This window comes from Engraulis encrasicolus, chromosome 10, assembly GCF_034702125.1.
Source record: "Engraulis encrasicolus isolate BLACKSEA-1 chromosome 10, IST_EnEncr_1.0, whole genome shotgun sequence".
Classification (NCBI taxonomy): domain Eukaryota; kingdom Metazoa; phylum Chordata; class Actinopteri; order Clupeiformes; family Engraulidae; genus Engraulis; species Engraulis encrasicolus.
This window is the reverse complement of record NC_085866.1, coordinates 3,578,820-3,597,633: the sequence shown is the minus strand read 5'-3', so window position 1 is coordinate 3,597,633 and position 18,814 is coordinate 3,578,820. Positions and strand designations below refer to the sequence as shown.

The following is an 18,814-nucleotide window of genomic DNA, read 5'->3' as shown; positions in this document are numbered from 1 at the left end:
GCCTACTTACATTGGGTTGCTACAGGGTCTAGAGTATTAGGCCATGATAAGCACCACAGGCAGTCAGTCAGTAGGCCATCTCTTGCAGCTTGGAGCAGTGAAGCTAGTGTTGAGGAATCCTGTGTTGGTCTTCTCACTATTATCGTACATTGTGACTTTAGTAAAAGACACAGTTGAGAATTAACCTTAAAAAGGGGACTGTGGTCTGCAAGGTCTGGATCAGCCAAAACAGAAAAAAAATGTCATCAAAGCCTGCTAAATATGTGAAAGAGGAGACAAAAGAAGAGGATTTCGATGATTTCCTATACTCATACTTTGTGGATGTGAAGCCTGAATTGCCACAAAACATCAAAACTGAAACGGAAAACTCACCTACTGCCTCTGGTCAAGATTTCTTAAACACCAACGATATCAAGGAAGAAGTGAAGGAAGAAGACGATGTTGGACAGCACAGTGATGGCGGATCTAATGCAAAATGTAAGTAAACAATACAATCCGTTTTATTTCCCCTGTCTAAAGGACCGTCCAGCGCTCGGTAAAGACAGTCCTTAAATGTGAGTTATTTGGGTGCAACAGCAGAACTGCTATTTGGGAGAGTGGGGACGGTTGCAATATATTTTATCTTTCCTTTTATATCTCAGAGACTATTTGCAGTTGGAAGGCAAAGTTTATATATTTTATACTCACATCTGTCACCTACACATCCAGACCTTTGTAACATTTGTAAATGCTGTAACATCGGAAATATGTGACATTGAATGGAAAGAGTGAAACGTTTCAAGCGTCCACATCTGAAAGGACAGTTGCAACACCATGTTAACCAATGGCAGAAATGGTAATTTGCCATATTCTTGTAATAACCTTACAAAACCACATGAAAACACTTCCTTTTCTTATTAAATCATGCATTTTTAAGCAAAGAGTGGAAAAGAAGAACTTGTGCAAAAATATCAATACAATAAAATAGATATTAGCATCATATTATATATTGTGTAATAAGTTATCTATATATTCTTATAATATGTGTATTAATTATTTGTATTATGGTATATTGTGCCTCACATTTATTTATTGATATCTATTCTACTTGTATTGCACTTTTTCATAAGTATTATTGTCACGTGGGACAGTTGCGAGAATGCATTGTTCTCAATGGGAAAGACATGTGGGGACAGTTGCAACAAAGCGTTGCAACTCTCCACACAGGACCAAAACATTTCAACTATCCATGGTAACTCAGCATATCAGGTTTGAGACATGGTTGCTACTGTTATTGAATGCTTAGACACTGATGATTTTAATGTTATAACTTCACAATACATTGAACAAATATTTTAGACAATATTAGATAAAAATCGAAGATTTAAAAAAAAAAAAAAAAACCTTTTTTTTCTCCCAGAAGAAATGATCAAAACTGATCAGAAAGCTGCAGGATAGAAGGAGGGTGTAAGTAAGCATATTTAAAGTTAGTTTCATCTCTCTAGTGTGTTTCTGATGGGAGAAATCTGCAGTGTTGCAACTGCCACATGTTGCAACCGTCCACACTCTCCCCTACCTCTTTGGATGATAATGTGAAGCAGATCTTTTGGTAAATTTTGGGTTCACCACCTCTTCAATATTTTAATCCCCATTTTCTGATGGTCTTCAGCCCTATTCCAACGGGACTAGTTTAATGGGGGAACCAGGGGTAAAGTAATAATAATCTGGATATTATCTAGTCCTGTCCGAACGCGCCACAGTAAAGATAGTGGAGTATGTAGATTAAACTTCACCGTGACTTTTACTTTGTCCAAATGCAAACCTATGTAATGATGTCTGGTTAAGTGCATGAAATGCACAATATATCCAATCTCCCCGGGCTCTCAAACATCACAGCCTTGCAGTAAACCGTTTTTGTTTTGTTTTAGGGAGTTGTTCCAAGCCGTGTTCGCTGTCAAAATCAGAGAGCATGGTCAAATGCGCTCTCCAAAGAAAGGAAATGCATGTAGACGCATTAGAATGGATTTTGATGGGTTAGTAAACCAACAGGCAATTATTAGAATTGTTCCACGGGACCAAATGCCTCCATGGATGTGCTCAAATTTGTGTTCATTGTGTTCAAATTTGTGCTCAATGTGTTTTCATTTACTGAGATATTTCAATCCAGTCTGAATCGGCCATTTCTACCGTCGGAATAGGGCTTTAGAGAGGGAAAATTGTCTGTCGACTGTGTTTTCAACATATTCCTAAGAACATGAAGAGATATTGTATGTGTAAGCATACAGATAAAGGCCATAAAAAGTGAATTGATTAAGGTCTTGTGGTGAAAGCTCTGAGGTCTGCAGTTAGTACAATACTATAAAAATGGCCATCAACTGTGTTACGCCTCTGTCAGCTGTGTCACGCTTGTGACAGTTGTTATGGCACAGTTGTTATGACTGATTATGGTTTTGTTGTTTTGTGTTGGGCGCACACATCCAAAAAGACTTAGTGTCAGATAGTGTCAATAAGTGTGTTTCTAATGTGTGGTATTTTTTATATAGGCCTATGCTTAATATAATGTAAAAAATTTTGTAACATGATTCACAGAATTTACAAGCAAAGGTTGTTTTAAGTAATTTAAGATGAGGGGGGATACAGAAAATGGCAGGGAAAAAAAACCTGTCGGTCACAGTCAGACCATCATCAGTGCAACCATTGAAAATAAAGACACGCCCTTAAATAGAGTAAAGGCCACGTTCACGGAAGACAGGTAGTTCAACCAGAGGTACTCTAACCAGAGATACAACACTGCCGAATGTCTCCATAGGAATAAACGGTGTGAAATCGTAACGCCAAAACGTCGAATGCCTGCTTATCTCCCGCCTACTTGGCAACAAGAGCCAATCGGTTGCTGAGCTGCGCGGTCATTGATCCAATCATCTCGACGCCTCGACGCAAGCGCAAACATAAACCTTTACGACTGCTCGTACCTAATCGGTTTGTTTGCTGGTGGCCATGTGGTTTGTTTGCCGTCCGTGGAAACTTCAGCCAGAGAGACAGCCGTTTTGAAAATCTTCTCATGGACGAAGAGGTATGTGTTTTGGAGAAAATACTGATGAGTGCGGGTATTAGGCTACTTAAGTCTCCGATTTGTGTTTTGTGCATGTTGTGTTTTGCCAAATGGGATGCGGTATCGCTAGCATACGGCTTAATAACAGAACTAATATGCATCGGTTATCGGCAGGCATATTAAAAACTATTCCAGGCAACATATCATTTTAAGCTATCTTCTTCGTGTGCAACGTAAGACAATCCATGTCGCAACATGCTGTGTTTTTCCCAATCCCCTGTGTTCTAAGCAGACCAGCCAAAATGGCCAGAAGTTTTAAGTTATAACTGGCCAAACACGCTCATACCTAATGGGGCAAGTGGATATGACTAGGTTCTAGAGCTCTAGCCAAACTGAAATCTCACCAGCATTTTGGACAGTTGGCTGGTTCTAGCTTTGAGAACACCGCTATGAAATTGTGATGGTTGGCATTCATGAATCAGGTGATGGCTTGTTGTACATTTGGTTTGAGTTACTTATTTGTATAAAACCCTCGTGCATGTAGAACTGACAAACTTGTGGACTAGTGGCACAACCCTCCGACCATAGCTCCGGTGTAGAGCATAGGCCTAGGCCTAAGATGGTTGCTGTAAAGAATCATGAATCAACAACGAAATGCAATCCAAATAGAAATTTATTTTTCAAGCTGCAACAATTAATGAGGTTATTATTTCCATGCCAACATGGTTGACAGGTTTGTTTTGGCACATCCCAACATCAAATACAGGCTGTAGGCCTAATGGACAGAAACAACAGATCGCATGCATGGCAGACAGCTGTGGACACACACATATACACCGTGAACAGTGGTCAAGTCACATATGAAATTGCTAAAGTGGTTATTGAAGTGGAATGGTGATGTGCATACAAAATATTACATTGTAGGCATGTCATAATTCAGAGTAGGTTCAAATGTCAGACCAGTCAGGCCAGTGGCTATGTGCTGTCTCTAAACCAGGATGTTCAGGTTCTCAAGATTCCATAAGGGGAGTAAAACGTCGATGTGCTGGATGGAAGGGATCAGATATGATCTATGACACCATCGTGTCAGTAATACGTAGGATGTAGGTAGTTGGCTAAGGCAATTTGGCTGTTAAAACAAAAACTCCTGCCTATTCCTTGGAATGGATTGAGTCACAGAACCACTTTCCCTCCTTCAGTGTGCACAGCTGTATGGACAGATAGACGTCACAGAATCAGTTGTTCATCCATTGATCATCCATTGTCTTGTCTTTTTTGCAGCAGTGGCTCCAGGTTGCTTGATGTGCCTACATGCTCCTCTGGATCCTCCTTGGTGTCCATAGGTATGTTGACAGCTGCATGAATATGGGGGAAACAAATTGGCATATGGTTTAGAATTTCCTAATGTTTCTGTTCTGTGTGAATTACAGTCTTTGGAAGTGATCAAGATTCCACGCCACCACCATCATTATGTGTTGGAAAACAGCAGATGGCCTGGAACTTGTGAAGAAATCATATGCACTGCACTCAAGTACTGTTGTGGTATGTGGGCATTTCTACTTTGCATTGCTCTCTGCCTCATAGAGGAAATATCCATAGTGAAGTAAGTTCAAAAGAGGCATCACCAACAGAAGGGTTTTGCTGTGTTATTAATGAGAAAGGCACCAGTGGCTATATATTCAGTGATGCCACAGATAACTCATTGAAAAGTTAACCACAGTACTACACTATCATGACATTACACTGGCCTTTAATGCACAATTTAGTCATCACTTGCCATTCTGGTAACTGGAAATATCTAACGCCATATATTAACGGTTAATGTTGAAAAGCAACACAAGTTGTAGGGAATGTACTTGGTCATGCCTCGTCTGGCCATCATGCCATCATGGCATTCAACATTGCCAGTTTTGGACTTGCCATTTACTTGCAGTTCTTTGGCGTTTGGCGATTTCAGACATCAACATTTGTCTTTGACAATAAAAATCACATAAAATGTCACATGATTATGACAGTCACAGGGCTCAAGCCTCAGTCTGTCCTGCATACAGGTGAACCCTTCACACAAAATGTCCCCTATCTACTGCTTGACATAAGATGAACCTTTACTTACTTTACTTTAGTAAGAATTGCTACATCTGGCTTCTGGTTTGCCATTGTGGGATTGTCGTGGTCTTCATGACACAACTTCTGTCTTTTAAAATGTCAATTGCAGTGAGGTTTTATCCACCGTTCTGTTTTGCCACATTCCCTAATGATTACCGGGTTAACCTTCTTTTTGGTGTGTTAAAATACGCCAAATTTTCCTCGGTAATATCAACCAAAACTACACGCTTTTGTTGTTAACCATTTTACTCAAAGTATTATAAGACCAATGTTATTGAATGAAATGTTAATGTTGGACATTTGGGGGTTTTGTTATTAACAGAGTATTGGGTTTTTTTTAGGATGGAAATTAAGTGCATTACCTCTTTTCCTCTGAACAGGGGTGACCTGTTGCCTGACAAGGATGGGGACAGCACCTGGAGTCAGACGTGTTCTTTGACCCTTGAAGAGAAAACGACACAACACTAATTCGAACTGTACTTTTATATTGTTACAGTAATAGTAAATTTATCACAAAGGAAAATAAAAACTTCTACTTGCTTAATGGCCTACAATATAAATACGTATGTGTCTGTTGTGCTTTAACGTGTTTTTACCACCTCAGTGTTTACAATAATGTACTTGTGTGATGAGTTAAGTCGGTGCGTGTGTGTTTTAAGGAGTTTCATTTGGTATAGCATTAATGTATACATACTTTGAAATGCAGGTTTTCAGCCTGAAATGATCTTCACAGACCATGTAGTCGCCTTGTTTTGCTTCTTCAGCAGTCATATTGGGTGGCAGGTCTTGGGTGTGTCAAAGCCACTTTTCACGTCTGTGTTGATAGCAGTTCCAATACACAAGTTCTCATTTTGTTTTTATATAGGACATGATGACAAAAGTAAAAAAAATAAAATAAAAAAAAATAAAAAACACACACAAGTAGGCCTAACTTATCTGAGTAACCAGTAGACCTGTGTAGGCTAAGTAGTCTGACCAGCAGCTAACTCTGCAGTTGGATGAAGTTTGTAGTGGGTCCTTGTTAGGCTTGCAGTGTATTTCAGTAACAACAGTCTATCTAGGGCAGGTCCATCTCATGTACAAATTGTACAGTAGGCCTACAATGCAGTAAATGGTGTAATAGCTATGTAATAGTTGTAGCTTACTAACACTATTAATTGAACAGTAGTTATTTCAATAGGCCTACATCACAAAATCACTTTCCCTTTTAGCCTACTTTTGACACCAACAAGTGGTTGTGAATTCGTGTCGCCTATGTAGGCCTATGCTAGCAACATGGAGAGTTCTTAGTTTTCTGTGTAGGAAAACCACCTGGAAGTCATGGTGAATTTAGCAGAGTGCGCAAATCGACCATTAATCACCTTTCTGCGCCCATCCAAAACGCAGGTGCAGGACAAAGGGACAGATAATCACGGAAACAAAAACAGCCGTGCATAGACATGTGCACACCCGTTGTGGTTTTTCTTATGGTTGAAAAATAAGTAGGCTAAGAAAACGGGAGCAAGTCTGCAAGACATTCAACTTTTATCCGTTTTGCCTTTTCACTTATATTTTTCACCGTTGGTCATAGTGGTCAGTTTATAGGCAACAACATCTTATCACAATTTAAAACACCAATTTTGAGGCAGGCTACATAAGTAATTTATTCAATAGCCTATTTTTATTATTATTATTGTGCTATGTGCTTACTGCTTAGGCTATCAGAAAATAAACCCAGTATTCTTTTCTGTACGATGACTGGAATGGATGCCCGTTTGACAGCCGGCCGGAAGAGGTGAAGTCGACGGAACTTGCTCCCACCGCCGGCCGCAAAACAGAACGTTGTCGTGAAATGTTGCGCATGCGCAGTTCAAAAATAGCATAAAGAAAAACGCTGTTTTAAAGTGTTTCTTTCATGTATGCGGTCATTCTAAGACTGCCTAAAGAACCAGTTTTTCACCGCGATTTCAACCATATGAGATTTGTACCGTTTAGTTGTCCCACTTTTGATTTCCCCATTAACTCCCCATTCACGAAAGTCTTACTAATCTGAATTAGAAGCCCCGACGCGTAGCCAAGATGGCCGCCGAGTGTTGTATCTCTGGTTAGAGTACCTCTGGTTCAACCTAGCTTGGATACAAGTTGATGGACAGGTGGATGGAGACATCCTACCAGTAGATACCTGTCATAGATAACCGGCAAAATGCAGTCATGGCCTACTATAAGGGGGAGAGTATAAGGAAACAAAACACAAAATAAAATAAAAAATTGAAAAGGGGTAATGCTGAAAAACAAAGAAAATAATAACAATAATCATAGTACTAATAATAAATGTAAAGAGAGAAAAAAAAGGAAAAAGAGTACTGATGGTAACACCATCATCATTGGACAAAATACCGCAGAAATTATTCATTATAGGAAACATGCTAAATCAAAGTCATCATTAAGTCCATTAGGTTGTAGCGTTGTAGCGTTTTTTTAGGGAAAAAAACCCCTAAAATACTGTATGGTGAAAGCCAATAGATACGGTCTCATGTTTAAGTCATTTTGTAAAAGAGCTCTCCATTTTGTCTTAAAATGTATTTTTTATGTTGTAGGGGATGTTGAAAGGATCCAGTCTGATGGAAGACCACACACGGATGAAAACAGATGCACAGAAAGAAGAGATAATCAACGAATGCACAACTTTCAGTGCCCCCATTGTGAAAAGAGTTTTCTTAAGATGGGAGCTCTCAAGAAACACCAGGTGATCCACTCAGAGGGAAAACCATTTCAGTGCTCTGATTGTGGAAAGAGTTTTAGTCACACTGGTAACTTCAAGAGACACAAGAGGATCCATTCAGGGGAAAAACCATTTCAATGTTCTGATTGTGGAAAGAGTTTTAGTCAAATGAGCCATCTCCGCCAACACCGGATGATCCACTCTGGGGGAAAACCATTTCAGTGCTCTGATTGTGGAAAGTGTTTTAGTAGCACTCACGACCTCAACAGACACAAGAGGATCCATTCAGGGGAAAAACCATTTCAATGCTCTGATTGTGGAAAGAGTTTTAGTCAAATGTCTAATCTCAAGGTACACCGGAAGACACACTCGGGTGTAAAATCATTTCAATGTTCATATTGTGGAAAGAGTTTTAGTCAAATGAGATATCTCCAACAACACCAGATGAGACACTCTGCAGAAAAACCATTTCAGTGCTCTGATTGTGGAAAGCGTTTCAGTCTCACTCAAGACCTCAAGAGACACAAGAGGATCCATTCAGGGGAAAAACCCTATTAATGCTCTGATTGTGGAAAGAGTTTTAGTAAAATGTGTCATCTCAAGAGACATCAGATGACACACTCAGGTGTAAAACCATTTCAATGTTCTGATTGTGGAAAAGAGTTTTAGTCAAATGGGCAGTCTGAAGAGACATCAGATGCCATACTCGGGTGAAATAAAATCTGAAAAAATGTTAGTGCTGTAATTATGGAAAAAGTTTTAGTCGAATGGGATACCTCAAGGCACACCGGGTGGTTCATTCAGGTGAAATACAATTTCAGTGCTCGGATTGAAAATGTTTTAGTGAAATCGGACGTCTCAATGTACACCAGATGACATATTTGGGTGAAAAACCATTTCAGTGTTGTGACTGAGGAGGAGGTTTTAATGTAATTGGCATCCTCAAGAGACACAAGAGGATCCACTCTGGTGGAAAACTATTTCTATGTTCTGAGCGTGAAAAGAGTTTTAGTCGAATGGTCCACCTCAAGAAACACCAAACAGTTAATTCATGGCGGAAACCATTTCAGTGCTCTGACTGATTTAGCAGAATCGGATATCGCAAGAAACACCAGGTCATCCATTCACGTGAAGCAGTATTTGAGTGATCTAACTGAGGAAAGGGTTTCATTTGAGTAAATGATCTCAAGGAAAATTTGGTGGTCCATTCTGAGGGAAAACCATTTCCGTGATCTGACTGTTGGAAAAATCCACTTTATTATTCTGAATGTGGTAAAAGCTTTCACCACAAGTTCAGCTTAAAACTGACACAGAATACATTCAAGAGAAAAAGCCCCTTTAAGTGCTCTCAATGAGGAAAGAGTTTTAAGCCAAACAGTCCACTTCAAGAAACACCAGAGGATTTGTGCAGGTTTCAAAGGCATGTTGATGTATTTAGTAGAAACATGATAATGAATTAAATGGTTAACTGCAGACTGCGGTCAGGGGTAAGCAGTTAGGGCGTCAGACTTGTAACCCTTAGGTTGCCGGTTCGACTCCTGACCCGCCAGGTTGGTGGGGGGGAGTAATTGACCAGTGCTCTCCCCCATCCTCCTCCATGACTGAGGTACCCTGAGCATGGTACTGTCCCTCCAAACTGTTCCTTTGGGGCGCCATTGGGGGCTGTCCCCTTGCACGGGTGAGGCATAGATGCAATTTCATTGTGTGCAGTGTGCTGTGGACACTTGTGTGCTATGGAGTGCTGTGTCACAATGACAATGGGAGTTGGAGTTTTCCAATCGGCTTTCACTTTCACTAATCATATTGTTGCGCACAACCAAGTTATTTTTCACAGCTACCCAGATCTGACTTCTACCAGACATTAACATTCAAGGGATAATTTGAATGGAACCTGTTTGACCATGTGTAGTAGACCATATCTCACCCATGACATCATGCTGCTATGCATCAACATTTATGGACAGATTATAATAAAGGTAAATTGATGTCTCCATCTGCTAAAGGTTATAAAGCCATTTCTAAACCATTGGGACGTAAGAGAACAACAGAGAGTGCCATTATCTAAACATGGAGAAAACATGGTGTAGTGGTGAACATTTCCATAAGTGGCTGTCAGACTAAGGCTCTGATTACATGAATTAATTTCATTATTTTGCCATGCCGGCGTTCTGCAAACTACTTACGTTGACACACAAAGTTTCTGTCCTCTCCATAAAAAACTACTCTCAGCCTGCCTCTCCGTATTGTCCACATGGATGAAGGAACATCACCTTCAGCTAAACCTCGCTAAAACTGAACATCTATCATTCTCTGACCACAGCCTCTTTTCATGCCATTTCTCACTGTTCAATATGAAAAAGATCAGACCGTACCTGACCCAATATGCCACTCAGCATTGGTCAAAGGCGTCTGCTAATTGTAAATGTAATGTATATGCGGATCGGCTGATTCACTAGTCTGTGCTAGCTGAAGTGAAGCACACCTGTTTGTTTATCTTCGCAGCACTCAGGGCTAATGGTAAGGAGAGGGACCAGTTGGTATTTAATCCCTCAGAAGGAGTTAGCTCTCTCTCTCTCTCTGCCCATTTTAATAGCAGTCTGGTTTGTGGTCCTGAGCTGTGCTCTTTGTTCTTCAGACGAGTAAGTTTTGTTTTCTACTTACATTTTGTCTTTTATTTTATTAATTTCATAGGCTTGTAACATTTTGAAAACTTCAACTTTCTTTTGTTTTATCTTGTTATTTGCTCACTTGGACTGCGAATAAAACACCAACCTTGCACCGGAATTGCAACCTTTAGCTGTGTCATAATTTTGTCACAGAACCCATGTTACCTATGGGTCATCATATCACCCATAATGATAATGGGTTATTACAAGTATCTATGTATGTGTGGCACCATTTTAGAAAGTGTTATTTAGGAATATTGTGTAAATGCCTGGAACACCCCTGCATTGTGTGCACTGTGGTATGCTCCGCCTGAGTGTGCAGGTACTGTTCATAATGATGCCAGTCTCATTGCTCTGTAAATAACTCTGCTGTATGAGTTTGTACTTTTGAACTATTATTGTGAGCCTTTGGCTAGTTAAAGTTTGTGCATTTTGCTTTGATTTATGGTAGCCTGTTTATTTTTATGTTCTGTATTTTTGTGTGTGTCGGGTCGATGTGTGTAACAACGCCACAGGTTGGACCTCTCAAAAACACAGGCACCAAGCAGGATAACGTTTTAGAAGTTTATTTACAGAAGTACGGGGAGATGCACAAGCAACTCAAAGCAGTTCAATAAGGCAGCAGACAGACGCAGGTGACAAGCTCTCCCCCCCAACGGCCCAGAGATACAGAGTTGCACACTGACTACAGCACTCAAAGCAGAGAGAACCCGAAAGCAAATCAAACGAACACAAAAGGCAAAAATAATCACACAAGGAAAATAAACGTAAATCACTCCTGGGCATAAACACTGCACACTTGAGATGCCCACACAGGATAACACATCAGAACGTGGTACAATGTTTCAAGGCACAGCACTACACGATATTCCACTACAAAAATAAATCCAACACAAAATCCAAACACAAAAGTAAAACGCGATTGAGTCTCTCCGTCCTTGGGACTGCACTCACTGTGCACCATAAAGGAGCCTAATCAGGCAAAGTTGACCCGGGCGTAAATAGAGGGAAGTTTTGCTTACCCACGAACGCTGCGCCACCTCGAGCGCAGTGATCTCCCGTACCCAAGTCCAAGGAAAAATAAGTTGGTCGGCGGATCGCCCCTCGCCGACCAAAAGAAAACAAAACAACAAAACAACAAAACAAAATCCCCCCCTTGAGTTCCACGACGTCCCAGTGCAGTCCAGTGAACAGTCCCGTCCTCAGTCACAGGTAGGCTACGGCAGGTAAACCCAGGACCCCGACAGTCCACTTCCTGGTTCCAGTCACTCCGACTCCCAGGCGCAGCAGACTCCCTGGCAAGCAGTAAAGAGAACCCCAAATCAGCGCAGAGCTAAACTCCCATTGACCCACACACACACAGCATATCAGGCCAGGCAATGGGTACTTTCCTTTGGCTGGCGTGTAACACGCATATCATGATTTCCGCATCATCCTCTCCGATCTCCCTCTGCTCCGGCGCGCTGCTCCATCACGCGTCCAGCCGCAGTCGATCGCCTTCAACAAGAACAGAGCTTTCAGGGCATAGCCAGCCCAGCATTGGCCCAGTCACACAAACTGAATAAATGGCGAAATCACTTTCCTTTAGTTGGCGTGACCACACGCATATCAATACAACACGCCAGCCGCCGGTCCTGCTCCGCTCAGCTGATCGCCGCGATGACGTCATGGGGGTTCCCTCCGGCCTCTCGATCCTGCCGCATTCACCCTATAAAAAAAGGAATTCCCTTTCCCTCCTGGCCAATCAGCCACCGCCCCGTAGTCCAGTCCCATCACCTAATTTGCTGTCCATTAGTCCATGATAAGTGACAGCTGTAAGTTCACCATCAGCCCACAAATAACAGTGTCCCACACCAATCATACAGTACATGCATGCACACGATTCAATAACCAATCCCACCACATGACATGTGTTTTATACAAAGTCTTTATATATATATTTCTACTAGTGCTTCAATCGATTAAACTTTTTTGTCACGATTAATCACATATATGCCTGAGTTACCTCGCCATTAATCACATTTTAATCACATAATTATATCTGATTGAAAATCTTTTAATAGGCTGCAGATACAGGGTGGCAGTAGTTCAAGTATTGCCTTGTATATGAATGTGTACCAGTGAATGGGTTTCCTGGTAGTCAGTGCAGGCCATTGAACTCTGGCATACAGTTCACAGTGATGCGTTAGAGCCTTACAGTTAGCGATGAACCTTGGGGCACCAGGATACACAGAGTCTATCTTAGTTAATCTTTTGCAATGCAAAAAATATTGAAAAGTAATTCAATTTCAAAGTATTTCATAGAAAGTGGAGAAATGTCATGTTAAAACAAGGCCGACAGGTGGACAACAGATGCGTCCCTCTATGCCAGTTCCAACAATGCAATTTTTTTCCCCCAAACACCCCCCTGGCCTCCTCCTAAACTGTCAACGCCCCCCTGAGGATGTACTTTTTGTTTATTGGTCATCATGGACACTCCAAATAATGTGGCAGGCAGCAAAATGGCAAGACGTGGCTTTATTTTTTGCAGTTTAGGCTATAATAAGCTTATCATTCTTGGATTTGGAAAAGAACCATATGATTTCAAATTTCACATAGATGAAGTAGGCTACATTACAAATGACCAGACATTTATTAGTATCAACTTTTAGTATCACGCCATTTCAGCATCATGTGCATGTGGTAAAGAATCTAAACATCGACAAATAATAAATAAATAAAATCGTTTGGATGAATCATGTGCTTATGGGTTCACCTTTTAGGTGAATTATGCGCTTATTTTTCAAAACCAGCTTCACCGTCAAGGCACAAATCAGTGAGCTCCCGTGCCAGAGTTTACCAAATTCAAACGACTACAAAGCAATTACGAAAGACGCGTTATGTCCTGTGCTCTCTCTGAGCGCAGCGAAAAGCACCTGTGGGGTACGAGCCCGCCAACGAAAGAACCTCCCTGTAGGCTACGAGTACTAACACACCGTATGTCAAATGGCCCAGCTGTCTACTTGTAGTTCGAGCACCATGCTCCAGTGCGCAGCGCAAACTGACTACTGAAAAGGCAGAAGTAAACTCGCTGGGAATATTAAAAGGGAGGCTCGTAGGCTACACACAGACCTCTGAACCCGAGTTTGTGAACTGGAGAAAAGCGGAGGAAAATGTGAATGTTATGAAAGAAAAAAAAGCTAACCAAATGTTACAGGTCCACGTTTAGAGGAAGAGCTGCGCTGCGGGTCGCCTGTCAACTAATTACAGTTCCATGTCGTGGAGCGTTATGCAATGCAAACGCCCGCACAAAGGAAAATGTGAATGTTTTGAAAGGAGAAAAGCTATAACCAAATGTTACAGGTCAACGTTTAGAGGAAGAGTTGTATGCGCTGCGGGTCGCCTGTCAACTAATTACGGTTCCATGCCGTGGAGCGTTATGCAATGCAAACGCCTCTGTATCCGAGCACAAACATCTGTGTCAAAAACTGCCTGCCGACTTCTAAATCGTTCATTTCCGCGAGTTTCTGACGAATCAAAATAAAGTTGCCTCCCATTGTCCAAACGCAAAACAATGGCGAAAATTGAATGCCCCCCTCAGTTGTCTCACAATGCCATCAGCCGTCTTGCCTGTTTGGTAATATGTTCTGGCTTGCACGCATTCGCTCCGGTCCAAAATGGCAACTCTGCCGCCTTGTGGCCACAGTAAGGAACAATTGGCTTGCACGCATTCGCTCCGGTCCAAAATGGCAACTCTGCCGCCTTGTGGCCACAGTAAGGAACAATTGAAGGAATGCGTTTCAGGAATGCGTTTCAGACGGACGGACGGACGGACAGACAGACCCTCTTATAGAGATGCTGGGACGCATCTAAAAACAGTGTTGACATCTGTCTTTGGAAACTCTGTCCTACCATAGAAGACTCGATTGACAAATAAGATGAAAGTGAGGTACTGTCTCGTCTTCCTACCAGGACTTCACGCCACAGCTTACATTTCTACCATAGAAGACTCAATAGACAAAATGAAATGAAATGTATTTATTAATACACAGGGAGGCAACATTTCTCTTTGGCGCAGGTCCCCGACCTGCAGAAATATAATTTGTAAAACGGGGGGCTCATATCCTGCCGATGATGAGGCAGGGGCGAAGCCTACCCCCATTACAGGACAGGGACCAACTGGTGACGATGGCTCATAGGGATAAGGCTGAAGGAGGCTGAAGCGGACCAGGGAAACAGGACGTCGGGAGACGTAGGTTGAAGGAGATGGGATCCAAGGAGACGAAGGTTGCAGGAGATGCGGTCCGGGGAGACTGGGTTGAAGGAGACGGGGTCCAAGGAGATGGAGGTTGAAGGAGATGAGGTCCAAGGAGACAGAGGTTGAAGGAGACTGGGTCCAGGAAATGGAGGTTGAAGGGGATGGAGGTGGGGCGTCGGCGTCTGCTTACGCTGAGTAGCAAAGAGCGGAAACAGACAAAAACTTTTAAAACCAAGGAGTAGACATCCTATTGGCTGAAAGCTGAGGATAAGCGAGTGACGTGGCGGGATTCCCCAGCAGGGAGCTATGATTGGATAATTAAGGGCAGTGATGAGTGTGAGTTACCGTCTCGTCTTCCTAGCAGAACTTAACGCCACAGGCTTACATTTCTGTACAAACTAACAAATTATTGTCAATTCACCTTTGCTGAGCATCCTAAACTAATATTTGAAATGGAATTGCTTTTACCATTTTTTTTTTGTTTAAAATTGAAGGGGATGCACAGTGTCCTCAAGCATTTTTTGGTCATTACAGTAAAGTGCAATTCATTTGAATAATTTACTCATTACTCATTTTCTCATTCTTAAGAAGGCACTACTATTTTTATGAACATAACTGTAGATATACCTAACCTTAAATTACATACTAGTAGCGGCCTATTTCTTGGGCTTAACTTCTCTACTACCCGCCGTATGGAGTTGCTGCAGCAGTTGTAAAGTTCTTGGTTGAGCCAGAGCTTGCAGGCAGGATTTAAACATCCCATTTGCACCTTCTCCCATATGTTTATTTAGGCCCTATCTATTTCTCATTTATTTTATTTTAACACAACAGTGAACATGTAGTTAAATGACTAAAGGGTTGGCTATGCAATTGTTCTAATAATGATCGCATTTTTCCAATCTTGGTGTCAGTTTGCGAGTCAACGATGACGTTGAGTCAGTCGCTGTCTTTTCTCACTCGTTACAGATTCTCTGTCCATAGATGAAAACTAAGAGAAGAGAGAACAAACCCCCAATGGCTATGTTCAACTGAGCACCATCAGATGTGTGAATGATGTCCATACACAAGGGACTAGTTCCCATGAGCCTTTGCCTGACTAGTTTACATTCCAATGGTCCTTAATTAGTGGTGCATCAAGGGAGCTTTTGGCCCTTGATATAACCACTATAGAGGGTACTCAGACAACAGTTGTTCTCAACCTTTTTTTTAACAAACCTATTGCGCGGGATGCGTCGTGTGTCCACAAAATTCAATAATCTATAATGGTGGTAGTGGTGCCATCACGATAACGCCCTGTTTTCCACTCTTCTGCGGCCAATGCATTTGAATGGGCTGTCCGACTCGTGGTTGATTTACGATTGATGGACCTATCAAGCCTCCAGGTGATTTCTCGTAGAAAAGCAAACATTGCATTGGAAAACACACTGTCCAGCTTAATTTGATTTACTTCACAGTGTGATGGGGCATAGCCTACATGCTCATGTAGGGCCTATCCCTTCACTAATAATCTTTCCCTAATCAATTTTCTGTCGGAATTGAGCCATCAACCGCAAATTAACCACGAGTGGGACAGCCCATTCAAATGCATTGGCCGCAGAAGAGTAGCCCAACCACGAAAAACCGAGCTGTATCGTGACGGCACAACAAACGTTAGAGATTATAGATCGGTAATTTGTGGCCATGTGACGATATAGTGTGAGAACCAGCGTTCTAAATTAACTTTTTTCATCACCAGCCAAATTGGCTAGTAGATGCTAATCTTACAAGCTAAACAAAAACTCACTAATGAGTTAAAGTGTCTCGTAAGTTTGTCTTTTCTAGCAGCCAAGCTGAAATTTCACCAGCATTTGGCTGGTTGGCTGGTGTTAATTTAGAGCTTGCTGACAACACCCCCTTTAAATGGACAAATGCCCCCCTATGGTAATGGCAACTAAGCACTGCCCCCTCTCAGCTGTATCCTACTGGACAGCAGAGGAAATCTTTCTCGTCTTTCTCAGTGCAATTCTACTGTATATTTCAGAGTTGACCCTGTTGTGTTCTTTTCACATACCCACTGTATGACTATGACTTTAGATCATCCCTCCCCCCTAAATTAACCCCTCCACCCAACCCCCCCTCAACGACTGTGCGAACCTTCACCTCTCCACCCAACCCCCTGATGGCTGTGCTGACGACTTGAGCACCACCAGAGGTGTGAATGGCATCCATACACATGGGATTCATTCCCACAATGCTTTGCGTATCTAGTTTCTACAGAATGGGGTCTACAGTATTAGGCCATGATAAGCACCACAGGCAGTCAGTCAGTAGGCCATCTCTTGCAGCTTGGAGCAGTGAAACTAGTGTTGAGGAATCCTGTGATGGTCTTCTCACTATTATCGTACATTGTGACTTTAGTAAAACACACAGTTGAGAATTAACCTTAAAAAAGGGACTGTGGTCTGCAAGGTCTGGCTCAGCCAAAGCAGAACTAAAATGTCATCAAAGCCTGCTAAATATGTGAAAGAGGAGACAAAAGAAGAGGATTTTGATGATTTCTTATACTCTTACTTTGTGGATGTGAAGCCTGAATTGCCACAAAACATCAAAACTGAAACGGAAGACTCGCCTACTACTTCTGGTCAAGATTTCGTAAACACCAACGATATCAAGGAAGAAGTGAAGGAAGAAGACGTTGGACAGCACAGTGATGGCGGATCTAATGCAAAATGTAAGTCAACAATATATCACCGTTTTATTTCCACTGTCTATATACCCGTCCCCAAAAGAGTTGTCGCCTTTCCATCTGTTTGGAATAACAGCTAATATCCTGACTTTCAATTAATCACTTGGCTTTAGAAGTCACTCATATGAAAGCTACAACCCTCCTGAATGAAAATGTATGTACAAAAATACATTTCATGAGCCAAAGAAAGATTGACCCTTTATTGAACACAGACAGGGCAGATTTTCACAAGACAAAAGTTTTGTCGCCTATCGAACATAATGTGAAAATGAGCAGATAAGTCACTTCAAAACACTTCAAATACGCAGATCAGATGTCATACTTAATCACTGAATTACTCTCATCTCTCCAGAAAATCAACTTTGGCCTTAGGTGTATGTTTAGGGTCATTGTAATCATGGAAAGCAGCACAATGAAAAACAATGAAGATCAATGAGAGATGGTCACATATTCGCTATTCGTAGAGCAATACATGTTTAACTTCATGTAAACCGTCGGAATAGGGCTTTAGAGAGGGAAAATTGTCTGTCGACTGTGTTTTGAATATATTCCTAAGAACATGATGAGATGTTGTATGTGCAAGCATACAGATGAAAGCTATAAAACTAAATTGATTCTAAATTCTAAAACTGAATTGATTAAGGTCTTGTGGTGAAAGCTCTGAAGTCTGAAGTTAGTACAATACTCTAAAAATGGCCATCAACTGTGTTCCCCCTCTGTCAACTGTGTCATTTGATTGTGACAATTGTTATGACACAGTTGTTATGACTGATTATGGTTTTGTTGTTTTGTGTGGGCGCGCACATCCAAAAACACTTTGTCAGACAGTTGAAGGAGCCGGAGGTAGGTCTGCACACTGCCAATTGACTCCAAAAAATTTACTTTATTATTTACAAAGCAACACTGAACCCTGGATCTTCATCAGGCAGATTATGGCTTTGTCTTTTAATATGATTGTAAATTGACGTAAGTGCTTTCTAATAAGTGTGTTTCTAATGTGTGGTATTTTTATATAGGCCTATGCTTAATATAATGTAACATTTTTCTGTAACATGATTTACAGAATCTACAAGAAAGGTTGTTTTAAGTAATTTAAGATCAGCAATTAGTTGGTTTGGACTGTCAAGGGTGTATACCATGGTGATATCAATGTTATTTATTGGGGGGGGTTACAGAAAATGCCAGGGAAAAAAGCCTAAAATACTGTATGGTGAAAGCCAATAGATATGGTCTCATGTTTAAGTCATTTTGTAAAAGAGCTCTCCATTTTGTCTTAAAATGTATTTTTTTATGTTGTAGGGGATGTTGACAGGATCCAGTCTGATGGAAGACCACACACGGATGAAAA

The 18,814-nt window shown here is 41.4% G+C and overlaps 1 long non-coding RNA gene and 1 pseudogene across 1 annotated transcript; both read left to right on the top strand.

The window, feature by feature from the left end:
• The first annotated feature begins 2,749 nt into the window (after positions 1-2,749).
• LOC134456499 (uncharacterized) lies at positions 2,750-5,595 on the top strand. Its single transcript, XR_010036331.1, has 4 exons — positions 2,750-3,052; positions 4,313-4,374; positions 4,462-4,573; positions 5,518-5,595. It is a non-coding gene; the product is annotated as an uncharacterized LOC134456499 (long non-coding RNA).
• A 2,243-nt stretch (positions 5,596-7,838) lies between these two features.
• LOC134456410 (zinc finger protein ZFP2-like) lies at positions 7,839-8,507 on the top strand (annotated as a pseudogene).
• Positions 8,508-18,814: the final 10,307 nt, after the last annotated feature.